At 45.0% G+C, this 16,696-nt stretch overlaps 1 protein-coding gene across 1 annotated transcript in view; it reads left to right on the top strand.

Annotated features, from left to right (window-relative positions):
- Tnfrsf21 (TNF receptor superfamily member 21) overlaps positions 1-16,696 on the top strand; it is a 77,145-nt gene that overhangs the window by 25,466 nt on the left and 34,983 nt on the right. The window lies entirely within an intron of this gene.

The raw sequence follows: 16,696 nt of genomic DNA, 5'->3' as shown, positions 1-16,696 counted from the left end.
ATGTAATTCAGCGAGGTGTCACTTCAACAAGAGACTAATTGTTCAGGATTCTGGCACCAGACTTCACATCTCTTACTACTGCAACCCTTCCTTCTTTCTGTTTAAAAAGAAAATTTCCAAACACATACTATTTGTGTATGGGTTATGGGGTGTGTGTGCACGTGTGTGCATGCATGCATGCTTGAACATGCTATCATGTGGAGGTCAGAGGACAACTTTTGGGAGTCTCTCCTCCGACTGTGGGCTCCAGGGAAAGAGCTTTTAGCACAGAGAACCATCTTGCCAGTCCACACTTCCCTTTTCTGTCACAGGACTGAGATAAAAAAATAAAGGGAGTTCAAAGCTGAATTGCTGTAAGTTTAGGTAGGCTGCAAGGTTTAGATGTGAACCTTGCTTTTGGCTCTGTATTTTCACACACACACACACACACACACACACACACACACACACACACGCACACGCACACGCACACGCACACGCACGTGCACGCGCACGCGCACGCGCACACGCACACACACACACACACACACACACACACACACCTCCTAAATGTTTAGGATTTCACCCAATCCATGGAACAGAAATATCTGTTAAGTGATGGATACCCACAGCATAAGAGTTTGCCTCCGTCTGAGGCCGTGTCTCTCACTCAGTAGCTTCTGTGTGTTGATAGAGGCTGAAATATTTTGGTCTTTTCTTTTTTAAGGGCAAAAATAGCTTACAGTACTTATTTGTCTCTGCACTCAGTCTGACATGAAGGCAGTAATTTTGTTCCCCACTGTGGTCATAACTTCCTTTCCTGAGTGAAAGCAGGCTCTGGAAATCTCATTCAGATGTTTCCTTTCCCATTTACAGATAAAGGTGTGTGCTCACCTTCCGACAAACTGGTTTTGAAAGTATTTATACTCTTTGGTATAGTAATTCTATTTTGGGACTCTATCACTGAGGTATAAACAGATTTTTTTTTTAAAAGTAAGCACAGTGAACATAAATACTCTTTTGTGGGGAGAGGAGGCAGGAGCTTACTCCGTAGTCAGGCGGGTCTTGAACTTGTGATTCTCTGGTGTCCATCTCTATAGTGTTGGGATTTGAGGTATGGGACGACAAGCCTAGCTAACCTTACAGCTGGTTTAACTTAGCCTTGTAAATCATACACATTGACAACAAATGAAGTAGCAATTCCAGGGAAATAGCCGAGCAAAGGCTGAACTGTGTGTCTATAATGGAATGTCTTCGCCCAGTCCAAAGAGTCTTTTACATTGTGTAAAAGGAACAGACAGAGCTACATAGTTTCCAACAGTCCCGACTCTTTTAAACCTTCAGAGGCTGGAAGGAAAGACGCCAGCGTGAAGAACGGCTCCAGTGTGGTAGGATTTTGCCCTCTTTCCCCTCCTATTGTTAGTACCCCACAAGTGGCACAAGTTTTGTATAATAAAAACATTACAGGAAGTTGGAGAGGAACATGAAATCCCAACTTATTTTGCCTCCCTTAATGACTTGGGAGACCTCTCAGCAGGGTGACTGGGGTAGCACTCTGCCTGGTACAGACTCTCAGGGCTGTCCAACTTTCTGACATAGCAGCCTCAAGTTGTCACCTGTGAGCGTGTTGGGCTGTCTTCATAGCTGTCCCAGGATGCCTGTGGCCCTCGGACTGCTGGTTGGCTATATCTGGCTGATAGCCTGTGCTGACCCTCTGGCATCCTCTGGAAATCTGGTGGCTGGAAAAGCCTCACTGTCAACCCTCTGCCTTTCTAACAAAAACTTTTAAAAAGCTTCCTATGGATGCATAATTCTAACTTAGGAGAAGTTGTGAGGAGAGGGACGGTAAAGAATACTTACTCCTGTGGTCGGGTCGGTCTTATTCTTATTACTGTGGTTGTTCTGAGACAGTGTCTCACAGAGCCCAGGCTGCCCTCAAATTCACCATGTAGCCAAAGCTGCCCTTGAATTCCTTATCCTCCTGCCTCAGACCACCACATCCTGCTTAAGATTTTACTCGTTGTCATCTATTCTTTGCTTCTGAAGCCATATAGTAATTTTACACAAGAGAGTATATATTACAGAATAACGTGTTATATTTAATGGCATGTATAATACATGCCATATTTTTATACACATTTACTCAAAAGACAAAATAAATTTCCCAAATTGTTTCATGGGCTTTTACCCATCAATAAATTAGTATATTTTATAACAATAAAGATATTCTCTTCGTAAAATATATTGTAGTTTCCAACTTCAATAAACTGAAAGTTGGAGTCATACTTTGTTGCAAACATTGCCCCCTTTTGTTGGCCCGGTGTCCAAGTTTGCTTTCTGATGTCATGATAAGCAAACAAAACCTGGAGGTGGTGGAGGAGTTTATTTGGTTTACGCTTCCATGTCCTAGTTCATCATGGAGGGAAGTTAGGACACAAACTCAAACAGGAACCTGGCGGCAGGAACTGAAGCAGAGGCCATGGAGGCACACTGCTTACTAGTTTGCCCCGCATGGCTCCCTGCTTGATTTTTTTTCTTTTTAATACAACCTGCCCAGAGGTAACACCATCCACATGGGGCTGGGCTCTCCCATATTGATCGTTAACCAAGAAAGTGCCCCAGAGCCGGTCAGCGGTAGTATTCGCCTTTAATCCCAGCACTTGGGAGGCAGAGGCAGGTGGATTTCTGAGTTCAAGGCTATCCTACTCTACAGAGTGAGTTCCAGGACAGCCAGGGCTACACAGAGAATCCCTGCCTTGGGAAAAAGAAAAAAAGAAAAAAAAAGAAAAGAAAATGCCTCAGAGACTTTTCTATGGGCTAATCAGTGTAGACATTTTTCTTAATTGAGGGTCCCTCTTCATAAGTGACTCTAGCTTGTGTCAAGTTGACAAAGAAACAACAATAACAACAACAACAACAGCAACCCTACTAAAATACCCTCAAGAAACAAACAACTGACATATCCAATTAGGCCCTTGACAAAAAGAACATTTGTTTTTTTATTTGATGTGTGTGTGTGTGTGTGTGTGTGTGTGTGTGTGTGTGTGTTTATATGTAGGCAGGTAAATGTGTGGCGTGTGTATGTATATGCATGCACACGAGTGTGGAGACCAGATGTTGATAACGTGTGTCTTCTTCAGATCTCTTTTCTGATCAGGGTCTCTCGGTGAAGCCTGCGCTTTAGTCAAGCTTCCCGACTTCCACTCGGAAATCTTCCATCACCAACCACCTAAGATTACACGTGGCCTTGCACCGCCCGGCTTTCAGATAGGTTCTAGGGATACACACTCCACTCCTCCCGTTTGCATGGCCAGCACTTTATGTCGCTGAGCACTTTCTTCCTTTAGGAAGCATACCTTTCCCCTTGAGTATCAGATCTAGTCTAGGATCAAATTTTGTAGTCAGCTGCCCCTGGAGTTACCTGGGCGCTGAGTCTACCTTGCTAGTAGAACGTGTGACTCTCCTTTTATGATTATGTAAATCTAAAGTTATCCATCTGTGATGATTCTATTACCCAATCGTTGGTTATTATAGTTTGTGATCAGATACATTTATAAACATGCTTTTGGAACAGATAGTTTTAAAATTCGAAGAACACAGCAAGTTTTTTTTTTTTTTTATTTACTCTATGTTTTTAGCCAGGGTCTTGTGAAGTTGTTCAGGTTGGACCTGAACTCCCTCTCTAGCCTAGACAGGCATAGAATTTGCAGTCCTCCTGCCTGCATCCCAAGGCTCAGCTCTAAGCCATCTTGTGCAAGTTGTAATAATAAAGGCTGGTCCAGGAGCAGAAAGCAATAGAATACGATGACCTGAAGCATTCTTTTAAAAAATGTATTACATGATTAGTTGATTATTATATCTTATGTTGGGGTGCATATATGCCATGGTGCATGTGTAAATGTTAGAAGACAATTCTCAGGGGTCACTTCTTTTCTACCACTATGTGGACCCCAGGAATAGAGAACCTAGGTCTTAAGGCTTAATGCCAGGGGCCTTTGCCGTCTGAGCCACCTCACCAGCCTGATCTTCAACATTCTTATAGCTCTTTTTACCTCTTGAAATGTCATGAATCCTTACAACAACATCCCGTTTTATATGAAAAGAATGGAAGTGGAAAAATCAAACCCAACCCATTCTCTTCCATGGGAGAGTCTTTCAGTCGTCTCTGTCAGGTGTAAGTAGCCCCCCCTTCCCCTCCCCCCACCATGGTTCCGTCTTCTCCGGTTTCTACATTGTGGTATTTCTGTTTGAGGTGTTTCTCTAAGGAAAGCCTTTTCTTTCCAAATTGCTAGGTTCAAGGGAGCAAGCAGGTAAAATCCTATCACAAAAATCCTATCACAAAGAGAGGTTCTGTTCAGTGAGAGCCTCGCAGCAGGTACACCTGGCTCTCGAGGACAATGCCTCGTTGATCTCCATTGTGCTCAGGCAGCAGATTATCCAGCCTCACGAGATCTCTTCCTGGTTCGTGTCCATTCATACTGAATGGCTTATCAGAATGAGCACTGAATACCCAGGAGTCTTCTATCAAAGGTCCTGGGGAGACCTCCTTTATTTACCACTGTAACAGGAGCATGCCGGGACCTTCTTTACAAAATTATTATGAGTGACCGTTTCATATGTACACGCAATGCACTGTGGTTATATTCTCCAGCCATTAACTCTGGAATCAGCCTTCCTTTTTCTCCTAATGCTGTCCGCTCTCTAACTAGTCTCCCACTTGCTTTCCCATGAAAGAAAATGATACCCTGTTCCACAGCATCCAATAACTGTCCATAAACTGATCCTCAGGAACAGAGTGGAGGTTTCATGTCACTTCCGATTCCTGTGATGTAACCTTGAAGGACTCAGTGTTGATGCTTTGTGTTACGGTTACAGTGGCTGTGCTGTGTCTCGGTGACCTTCGGAGTCTTGCTTGCCTTGTGAGACCTCAGCGCTCTGAACCTCTTGTGTTCTTACCATAAAGCCCTCCTGAACTTCTCTGTCTGCCATTCTAAAGTTGATGTTTCAAGCACTGGTGTTCTGCTCTCACGGTGTCCTATGGTTAGACCCAGGAGCTGCACCTTTGGAGGCTGTGTGCGTTGGTACCCCATAGTTTCCTTCTTTTCCGGAGTCAGAAGAGTTTAAAGGTGCCAAGGGTTAGGAGAAGCTGTGGTTTCTTGCAATATACTCACTTTAGGATTGGGGATTGTAAGTAAGTCCCTCTAGAATTTTTATCTATGAACCCTATTTAAAGATTTTGTTATTAGATTAAGCTGTCATAATGATGGGAACCTATTGTTTGGGCTCTAATTGCTCTCCTTTGTCATCTTTGTGGAAATAGAGTTCTTTTTGTATTATAACCTCAAGGTAATGGGGTCAGTGTGAGTGGGAGTACAAGAGTTCCACTTGATCTGAAATGAAAATGAAGGGGCTGGAGAGATGGCTCAGTGGTTAGAAGCTCGAGCTGTTCTTCCAGAGAGTGGCTTGTAGCAGCCTATATATAATATCAGCTCCACGGGATCTAACATCTCTGGTATCTGTGGGCTCCTGCTCTCACGTGCACATACATATAATTTAAACAAATAAACATTTTCTAAAGCCGATCAGTGCAAAAGCCAGGCATAGAAGCTCAATCCCAGCACTCGAGAGGCTGAGGCAGGGGCGCTGCTACAAGTTCGAGGACAGCAAAATGAGTTGTAGGTTAGCATGGCTACACAGTGAGACAAAAGGCAAAAGCAAACAAATAGATAAATGCAGTGAAATAAATGTAAGTGACACAGAAAATATTTTTTATTTTACCTGGTTTTTTTTCTCATTCACAAGCACACATACACACACACACACACACAATGATAATGATAGTAAAGCTTAGTCTTCCTATAACTGCATTGAGGAAGTATGGGAAAATCCCCCCAAAAGTCTCTTTGTTCTCTTCCTTATGTCTGCAGAAGATCCAAAGCCTTGGTCCAGCCCCATTGGCAGCGAAGTGGCCGAGAATAGGAACCAACTTTGCGCTTTCATGGTTGTTTCTACCAGGTGCCATTGCGGTTTCTTTTCCTTCAATTATTTACCCTCCCTCAAGTCTTTCTTCCCCATTTGCATTTGCTAAAGTGCCTGAAGTTGAGACCAGGCAACCTGTTTTTCTAGAAACTTTAAGGGGGAGTTTAGAAATCGGGCTAGCACAACGTCAGTGTCCTGATGGAGGGGGTGTGGGAAAGGGCAGAGGGGAACATGACTCTCCTGTGACTGTATTGGATCATGTTTCCTTTTGCTTTTAGGTTTTAGACTGTGAGTTGAAATGAGATGTAGAAAAGGGAGGGAGAAAGAGGAACTGGATTTACCTAGTTTAGAGTGTGTGTAGCTTCTGGCTGGCCTTGTTGTTCAGTGGTCTGCCTTAGGTAGCTAGCGTGCATTTGACAGTGTGTCAGTATAAGACCACGTGACCTCTGGAGACAGCCTTTTCCTTAAGTGGACAGCAGCAAACATGGTGAGGTTTCTGGGGCTCTTAGAAGTGGGCTGCTGCGCTTCGGTGGCCAAAAGGGGGCAAGGTCATTCTCTGTACTTGGTTTATTTTAATTTTTACTTTTACAAAGGGTTTAATGTAGCCCAGGCTGGCTCTAAACTTGTTGCATAGCAGAGGATGGCCTTAAGCTCTTGATCACTCAGATTCTACTTCCTGGGTCCTGAGATGGCTGGAATCACAGGCATGCCTAACCTGACTTGTGGTGCGGTGGGCTGAACCCAGCGTTTTGTGTATGCAGACAAATACTCTTGTCAACTTTATGTCTATGTCTGTCAATTTTATGTAATATTCTATATAGCAACCCATTTTAAGATGCTCTTTCTGAATTCCTCATTCTTTCCATCTGTCACTATAACTATCATGCCGAATCTCCTCTCATAGTCTGTAAATTCTCAGAGGAGAGACACTAGGTTTTGCCATGTGACCCTACAATTGGCCCAGGCCTTAGGGTTCAAATGGTCTGTGCCTGAGCTGTTTCCTATGGTAACCACATGCCTTGAGGTATTTAAGTTAAAGTTAACTAAAAAGCAAAAGTCAGCTTCTCGGTTGCACCAATGATAACATGAATGCCTAACAGGTAATGCATAACTAATCCTTACCTGACCACATTGGGACAGATGGAACATTTCTGTTGTCTAGAACATTCTGCAGGACAGCAGTGGTCTTAAACAGCCAAGGACTAATCTACTTATTCTTCCAAGGTTGTAAGGTGATTGTTTAAATTTAAAACTGTTGAGCCATTGAGTTTGTCCCTGTTGGTTTACAAGGATGTTATGTTAGGAAATTAAACAAAGATTTTGTTTTCAAGATTGATTTTATTTGTAATTATGTGAATCTGTGTGGGGTATATGCACATTGTGCTGGGAACAAACTCAAGATCTCTGCGAGAGCAGTATGCTTTCTTAATCACTGAGCCATCTCTCCTGCCCTTAAACTGAGGACTCTTAGGGTAGATCAGATGTTGATTGTCGACTCGAGCACAGATGATTTTTGAGCCCCACAGGAAGTCTCCATAACTGCAGAATGTAATTGTATCATTTGTGTTGGAACTGTTGGGCTCTGTTCCAGTAGTGTCAAAAGAGACCACAGTCAGTGTGTAAATTATAGGTGGGGTCATAGTCTAACAAAGCATGATCTGTAAGATCAGGTGGCACGTGCTGGGCCACGGTTGCCAGCGTGTGAAGTCTACCAGAGGTTTGCCACTCTCAGGACTTTTTTCTCTCACCTTCTGCTGACAGGAGCAGCTTAGGTGAGTGGATCCACTCCGCTTGGAGCCCTCCTTGAGATTAACAGTGCTCAACTTTACCTTTGGGGGTACCTAGTTCTTTACCTTTACCTTTGGGGGTACCTAGTTCTTACTCTGCTACAGGAATACATGACAGAGCTGAGTGACTAAAACGCTTATCATGTGTAACAGCTGTCCTCATCCCTTCAAAATGATTCTCAAATCCTTCTATCTCCTCCCAATATATCCTGGCTTTTACCCAGAGATTGCTATCTTACACGTGGCCTACCTCACAAGTGTACCTGCACGGACCTTAGACAACTTGTCTCTCAGTCAAAGCAGAGCCACAGAGGAGGACACGGTGGTTTGGGTTCTAACCTTAACCTCCAATATAACGTTGAAGGGGGAGTGAGTTAAGAAACATAGTGGACAGATGCTTGGAGATTTGGAACTCAGACTCCACTCTGTGTGCCTGAAGGGAAAAACAGAGAGGATTGATTGTTTCGAGTCAGTATTCACAGAGGTACGTGTGGGCCGGGAGGCAAGGGAAAGTGCAGGATTACACAGGCAAGGGCCATCGGTAAAGCATAGGCTGAGAGGACTGAGTGAAGGCATGTGCTCATTCCCCAAAGGTTGGCTTACAGTGCAGAAGAGCAGCCACAGGCAGCAGAAAAGACAGATGCCCAGGACAGTTGATGCCTAGGACAGATCTTCCCACCTCCTGCAAAAAGCCCTTGGGTGATCCTGGACCAGACATGTGCTCTCTTTGGGGGTCAGGTTTCTTTTAGTAAAATCAGGACACCTAAGGGCTTAGGCCCCAAAATTCAAGGCTGAAGATGATCGATGTGATGATGTTTTTTGCCTTATCTGGGTGCACCCTGATATTTGATAGGAGAAATGTAGGCCATGTGGGTCCTGCATACACTGTACTGTGGCACTAGTGTGTGGCTACTCAGAGAGGGGAAGCCAGGCTTAATCCCAGCTTTATGCTACAGAAGGATCCCATGTTCACCGCAACACCAGAGACTACTCTGCAGCTACTAGCAGAGTGACAATAGGATAGTAAATGTTTCTACTTGTGGGTGTCACAAGGCTGGACATGGTTGACACTGTACAGGGAGGGGCTCTGTGCTTATGTGGGGTGTAGAGGATCCCTTGGTATTGAGAGAGATTCAACAACTATTCCAGAACTAATGTTTGGAGACAATCTTTTCAGTGTGTCACCATAGTCCAACACGTACGGTGAGTCGCAGAACAATGGGGAAGCCGTGACTGAGGCTCTCATTTATTTCTGAACTTGAATGCTAAGAGACCTGGTGTCATGGCGGAGCCCCAGCTATAACTCCTGAGCTTCTGGAAGCTTGCTTGTCACCCATGGCAGCTGTAAAGAGCTCAACAGCTCCTACGCATCTGTAAAAAATCAGGACGGGGGATGGGCATGTCTAAATGTCCCTCCAATCACTGCTTGGAATTCACCAATAAAGTTTAGGCTAGCCTGAAGCCTTTTTAAATTTTACATATTCTAACCATGGTCTATTAGTGTGAGCCTAAGTTTCTCTAATAAAAGGATTCTTAAGTTACATGTTTGCCACAGGCTAGTGCCTGTTTGCAATTCATCGCCAACTATGAATTTACGTTCTCTACAATAATCCAAAGAGGTCCATGGGGGAGTTGGCGGGAAGAGAAACCGTCACTTATATAGAGATAGAAAACTTAAGTTCCAAAAATGAATTACTTCCCTTGCCGAAAGGCCAGGGCAGAGCCGGGTTTTGCCTGTGTGGCGAGTGGCTTGAAGAAGGTAACTCTCCAGCCGGGGACATCTTTAGCCATGACAACCCTGGCTTTCTTCAGGGACAAATGAAGCAAGGGACGTTAGGCTAGAGGGAGATCTATTCTCTGTCTTAGCTATTCCGGGCTCCTTCTTAGTTTTGCCTCTTGCTGCATCCCCTCTCACCTGGGAATCATTGTTAGCCCTGTGTGAACTGTTAACCTGAGGAGAACCTGAACAGCCAGCCAGCTGGACCTGGCTTACTTGTTTGGGTAATACAGGAACGCAGCTCACTCAGGTGCATTGTCCTGGTCTATTCTCAGACAATGAGGGAAGTAAGGGAGAGGTTGGTAGCCAGCTCCACATTTAAGGATTCCTAAGGTGAAGAAAAACATTAGGATTTTTTTAAGATTTATTTTTAAATTGTTTTTCAGTAATGTTTTTATTTATGTGTCTTTGAACATCAAAATCGAGGCTCTGTCTTAGCAGACTAGGGCTTGCAGGACCTTGGTAATGTGAAGAGTGTTTGTGTTTTGTTTTTGGAAAACCCAGAGATTGGACAGTGATGAGATCACAGGGGTATGGATGGGGGAAGGGAGAAGGAGAAGAAGAGGGGGAGCTCCTGTCGTCTAATGTTCATACCTATGGTAGAACTGAGCACAGGAAGTGATTTGCTCAAGCTGTGATGTTTAAGATGGGGGGGGGGGGAGTTAAGGCCTTGGCTCCTGACTTCCGGGATGGTACTTCTTATGTTGTCCCTGTTGCCTTTCCAGTCAAAGGATGACTTGATTTTGCCCACTGGTAAAAGAAACACTGTGATTTAAAATTTACTCACAGTCTGGGAGTAAGACAACAGAGAGGTCATTTGCTTTGGAGGACCCTGGAGGTCTTCGGTAGTGGCCAAGGATGAAGGAGATAGAAAGATAGATAGTCCGTCCCAGACTAGGAGCACCCTTTGACCTCTCCCAAGGTCGCCCACTGAGAAGGGTGATGGTCTGTGGATAATAATTAGTAAAAGGAGGGAGTTGGTGTCTCTCTACTTTCACTGACCACCCTAGCTAGGTGACTACAGAGTGTGGGAGACAAAACCCAATAGCTCTGAAATGGATGTCTTGATCCCAAAAGGAATAAACTTGAATTGTTAAAGTCTTGTAGCATACACAAAACTTTCCACCTCTGAAGAGCAAAGGAAGTCCAAGTCTACTTTTCTTTCACCCTAACAGCCTGCCCCTCAGAGAATGGAGAACTTTTGACTGTTCCCGACTCAGTTTCTCTTGAAAATTCTCTTGTCTAAGAAAAATTTATCAGGTTTTCTTTCTTTCTTTCTTTCTTTCTTTCTTTCTTTCTTTCTTTCTTTCTTTCTTTCTTCCTTCCTTCCTTCCTTCCTTCCTTCCTTCCTTCCTTCCTTCCTCCCTTCCTTCCTCCCTATCCCTTTTTCCCCTTCCTTCCTCTCGCTCTTTATCTTAATATATACATATGTGTGCATGAACGCATGTGTGCATTTGTGTGTGTGTGTGTGTGTGTGTAGGTCAGAGGACAACCTCTACTGTCAGTGTTCATCTTCCACCTTGTTTGGACACGGGATCTCTTGTTCCTTGCTGTATCCGTCTGCTAAGCTGACCTGTTACCATCTAGAGCTTCTCCTGTCTCTGCCTCCCATGTCCCAAGAGAGCACCAGGATTACAGATGCTCACTGCTGCATCTGGCTTCCAAGGATTCAAACTCACGTGCTCATGCTGTATAACAAGGAATTTATCCACTGAACCATTTCCCTGGCCCAGTTTAGAAAAACACTTTATTATTAAGGCTGGTTTGGGAGGCAGAAAAAAAATCATAATTCACTTGCATCAAATGCTTACCCTGCACTGTGAGATACATCTGCAGGTTTCTGCTTAATTCTCAGGAGAACTTTATGGTGTGACTATTGTACCCATTTTTGCCTATCAGGAACAGAGGCTTAGGAAGGTCTGATACCCTGAATTCATACCCAGCTGGTAGCAGGCCTGGGCAAGCATAGAGGCACCTGCCTTTGGACTCAAGCTGGTTATAAGAAACACTGCTTCTTGCTTCTTCTGTCCTTTATGGAGAAGGACGGTTATGATGTGGACAGACACTTGGAAGGAAGCCAGACTATCACAACTCTACAATTACAACAATTTCCCCTACCTATCTGACTTTCTATGGCCCTGTGTGGGGAATGGGCAATTATAGGGGAACCATATTGACGATACTTATGTTAAAAGACAGCTGCTAACGGGATGGCTTAGTGAGTGCAGTGCTTGCCCTGCAAGATTGAAGACCTGAGTTCGATTCTTAGAAGTCATGTAAAAATGACACACATGTGTATACACATACACAAACACACACACACACATACACACACAAAGATACATTCAAGACTTGTAAAGATGGACCAGGGAACCCTTAGTCCCTAGGAAGCTGCATGGCACAGTGACAGAAGAAGGCCATGGGTCAACTTCACTGAGGATTAAACTCTCCTGAGCCTCTCTCTCAGTTTCTCATCTGTGTTGTGGGCGTGGCTCCTCCCTCATGGGCTTCCTCTTATGGGCTGAATAAGATCATTCGTAATACCAATAGATGTAGCTTGGCTCCCTGTTCCCAACAAAGATAATGCCAGCAGCTGCACTGAGGCATTCGTGGAGAGCTGAGCTCGGGACAGAGACCCAATGTTTTTAACCCAGTTAGAAATTATTATGGGGCAAATTAAATGAGTCATGTGTAGCAAGAGAGATGACTACAGGGGAAAAAATATTTACCCAAGGAACTTTGGCTATAAAATGCCACAGAGTCTAATGGTCCATTATAAAAGGAGCTGGAAAAGAAAGTTGAGTATTACCTGGCTAGTCAGATTCTAATCCTTTTAGAGGCTGGAGGCTAAGACCTTTCCTCAGGTTACCTGTACTGGGAGCAAGGGAAACTCTTCCTAGGGTGCTGGTACAGTGTAGGGATGTGGGAGAAGGGGCCACTGGAGGCACAGGCAGACATGATACCTGATCTTGTAGGAGGTGTAGAAGAGGCAGCTCTAGTGGGAAAACAAATGGAAGAATGTTGCGAGACTCACATCGAGAAGGTTCAAATAATGTCAATATCCCTTCCTTCCTTCCTCCCTTCCTTCCTTCCTTTTTTTTTTTCTCGAGACAGGGTTTTTCTGTGTAGCCCTGGCTGTCCTGGAACTCACTGTAGACCAGGCTGGCCTCGAACTCAGAAATCCGCCTGCCTCTGTCTCCCAAGTGCTGGGATCAAAGGCGTGTGCCACCACTGCCCGACAATCTCTTTCTTTGTTAGAATCCCATTCTTCGTGATGCAAAAGTTGAATCGGGAGCTGGAGGTATGTTGGCTCATGCCTGTAATTCTAGCTCCTAGACGGTGAGGCAGGAGAATCACTGTGAGTTTGAAGCTAGCTTTGGCTACATAGTAAATTCCATGCCAACCCCTGCCTACAGAGTGAGATCCCATCTCAGAAAACAAAGAGCCCCAACTTATAACCAAATCCCTCCCATAGACAGTTGAAACAAAGAGAGTAAAGTTAAAATAGACTGTCTGCCTTGGTGGCCGGCCTCTTATTGGCGTGACACTTATGACCCCATACTATGTCAAATTAGCTTAGGGCAGCAGCAGTTGTATAGAAGGTGGACTTGATTTACTTAAGTGCTCATATTTAAAGGTTTAGACCCTGCGGCTGAACCAAGCTGTGGCTTCAGCTTGAGATTTTGGAGATAACATTTGTCATTTCTTCCATTCTGTCTCAAACTCACCGTCTAAGCAAATGAAACATAACATCGTCCCAACTTACCTGGTGTGCAAGGACAAAAGATTTCTCTCAGCCTCATCTGCTGGCTTAAAGGTTTCCTTTGGTCCCCAACTGTTGTTTTCCAGGACTGGTCTGTGAGGTGAGGACTGTGAAGGAAGCACACCCTTCAGATGCTTTCTTCCTCCTTCTAGGGAGAGCAAATAGATCTTCATCAGTTGTGGACTTGATGTACGAGCAGTGCTGGTCTGGGTATGGGACTGTGTTTGTGTTTCACGTGCACATATTTCTCAGATGTTTTGCGGTGTTGGTAGGTAGATGGCAGGTGTGTGTGTTCTGGGTATATCGGAAAAAATAGTGAGCCCAGGACTCAGGAGCACGTTAAGGAAACATTTCGTCATCCATGTTAATAGCCTACTATGTGCAGTGTTCAGAAGGAAAGAGATGATCAAGTGTTAGGGATTGGCAACGAAGTTAGTGCTTCTCCATTCCAGTTTTGTTTTAAGTGAGGTAATAGGATGTTTGCCATTAAGAATCCAAAGATGATGTCAGGATGCAGATTCAAAGATGTTGTCTAATAAAATAGATTTTCCTTTTCGTGTGCGTGCGTGTGTGTGTGTGTGTGTGTGTGTGTGTGTGTGTGTGTGTGTGAGAGAGAGAGAGAGAGAGAGAGAGAGAGAGAGAGAGAGAGAGAGAGGTGGGTATGTTTCATGTACACATGGAGGTCAAAGGATAATTACTAGAGATCAGTTTTTCCTTCCCATTGCCTGGGTCTTGAGAGGTCAAACTAGGTTCTCAGATTTGATGATAGACACCTTTACCCACAAAGGTCTCTCCTTGGCCCCTAAAAATAAGCTTTTTAACTTCTGAAAAGGACTCATTAGCTGCCTTTCTTGTTGCTGTGACTGAATATCTGTCAACATGAGAAAAGAGGTTCGATTTGGCTTCATAGGGGGAACGACAGTCGTACTACGCATGCGAGGTACGCGTGCGAGGCGGCTGGCCATATAGCTGGATGCAGCCAGGAGACAGACAGAGATTAATGTTCATTTCCTTCCTTTCTGTTTTAATTCAGTCTGGGACCATGGCGGGCAGAATAATGCTTCACAAAGTGGGCTTTATCTCCTCAGTTAAACTTCTCTGGAAACACCTCCCAGGCACAGCAAGGTGCTTCCAAATCCAAACAAGCCTATGTAAAGATTTACTGCCATATAGGGTTCTGCTCCCTTTAAACATTCCGTCACTTATTTTCTTTTCTCCAAATAGTTCCAGGATGGCTTTAAACTCGGTATACAGCCCAAGGCTACCCGGAAGGTCAAGATTCCCCTGCTTTGGCCTCCTGAGTGCTGGGGTGCAAAAGCACTGCCTCCCTCCCCTTGTGCCTCCCCCCAGCTGCCATTACCTACTTTTTCTAAGCCAAGGCACAATGCTCTATCTACCACCTAGCAAACCCATCTTCAACGTCACATAGCTAGAGGGGGGCAACACCAGTTTTCAAACTAAAGGCTCTGTCCTTCTGGATAGTTTTCTGCCTGTTATATGACATCTGACATTCCTAAGTTATTGGAGTGATTACTCATATCACTATTATTCTTAGTGCTGGGGACTAACAGGTCTTGCCCATGCTGGCCAGGCAAGCTCTCTATCACTGGTCTGTGGCCCACAACCCCCTATAGTTGTTATCTTAAAAAAAAATGCTCAGGCATGACAACTGTATTTCCCTTAGCAGAACACAGTTTGTTGTGACGCAAAACACCTGTAGTTTATCATAAACAATGAACTTTTTCCTGTTAGAATTTGCTCCAGTTTCCTCACTTTCTGTGAGCTGGTTGGAGTGGAAAACTTAAAAATAAATAAATAAATAAATAAATAAATAATGAAAATAAAGACAGAGAGTGTTTGACAGATCTCTGAGGCTATTTGGAATAGTGAGGCCTGTTTGTGGTGTCCGAGTTGACAGCGTCTCCTGATCCGTCTCCTTTGCCTGTGTGGCTCAATGCTGTCTCAACACCACTGCTTGAGACACTCCTCACCCTGCCTTGCCCGGGAGACTCCTTGACCCAGAATCCCAGATGGTCACCCTGCCAGTCAGCCCAGATTTCCTATGGGAAGTAGACTTGCAGTGTAAACACTGGCTGAAAGGCAGCAGCGGCAGCGGCGGCTGCCTTTTTAGAGGCTACAGGCTGCTGCCGACTGCCGCTCCAGCCCAGGACCGCCACCACTACAGGGTGGAAATGGTCGGTCTCCACCCCAGACCCCCACCTCACAGCCACATTTGCTCTCAGGAATGCCATTTTCCTGCAGACAGTACCATCCTGTTTGGAACCTCTCGGGTCCATTTGTCCCCTCTCCATCACCCACCCTGTCTCCTCCAGGGCTGTCCGTGTTATGCAAGCATTCTACCTCTGAGCTATAATCTCAGTAACCTCAGCTTCTTCCATGCATTTTACCTGGTACGCTATTAGATTGTGTGTGTGTGTGTGTGTGTGTCTGTGGACACCTGTATATAAACATACGGGCACCCCTGCACAGTGTGGTTGTATGCGTGTGGAGACCGAAGACTACCTCAGATTTTATTCCTCGAGTATCATCCACTTTGTCACCCACCCCTCCTGTTTGTTGTTGTTGGTTGGTTGGGTTTTTTTTTTTTTTTTTTTTTTTGACAGGATAACTCTCCATTGGCCTGGAGATAATCAGCATGCTAGGCTTGTTGGGTTCATAAAAAGAGAGAGAGGTTTAAAGAATGGTATAAGGTACTGTGGGGAAGGGGGTGCCTCAGTGGGCCCATGCCCAGTCACCCCTTCGCCCCGAGGGACCAGACACACACAGACATGGCATAGAATAGAGTTTATTCAGGGCAGAGGATGGGAGTTAATGGGGTAATGGAGGCAGAGAGAGAGGGGGGGAGAGAGAGAGAGAGAGAGAAAGAGAGAGAGAGAGAGAGAGAGAGAGAGAGAGAGAGAGAGAGAGAGAGAAGGAGGAGGGGCAAGCAGTCCCTTTTACAGTGGGCCAGGTCTACCTGGCTGTTGCTAGGCAACTATGGGGCAGGGCATACCTGGCTGTTGCCAGGTAATTGTGGGGTGGAGCTTCGACAGAATCCTAACCAGGCTAGCTGGTGCATGAACTCTAGGGATGTGCATCTCTCCATTCTCCCAGTACTGGGATCACAAGAGCACTGTTTGTTACCACACCTGGATCTCCCCCCCCCCCCCCAATGCATTCTGGGGATTAAGATCAGGTCCTCATTGTTTACAATGAAAGAACTTTAGCAACCCATCAGAGGACTTTGAAGTACACAGAACTGCTGGAGGAGGAAGGCTCTTCCAGCCTCAGCCTTGAGTGTTCATTAGCAAGTGCACAGTAGCCATGTGGCCAGAGGCATCTGAGGCAGCTGTGTTCTCTAGGCCAGCGAGGCAGCCAGCCTTGAGTTCCGCCTCTAGGTCTTGGGGGAAA

This window comes from Apodemus sylvaticus, chromosome 9 (genome assembly GCF_947179515.1).
Source record: "Apodemus sylvaticus chromosome 9, mApoSyl1.1, whole genome shotgun sequence".
In the NCBI taxonomy this organism is placed as follows: Eukaryota; Metazoa; Chordata; class Mammalia; order Rodentia; family Muridae; genus Apodemus; species Apodemus sylvaticus.
The sequence above is the reverse complement of the archived record's forward strand: the minus strand, read 5'-3'. Positions and strand labels throughout refer to the sequence as shown.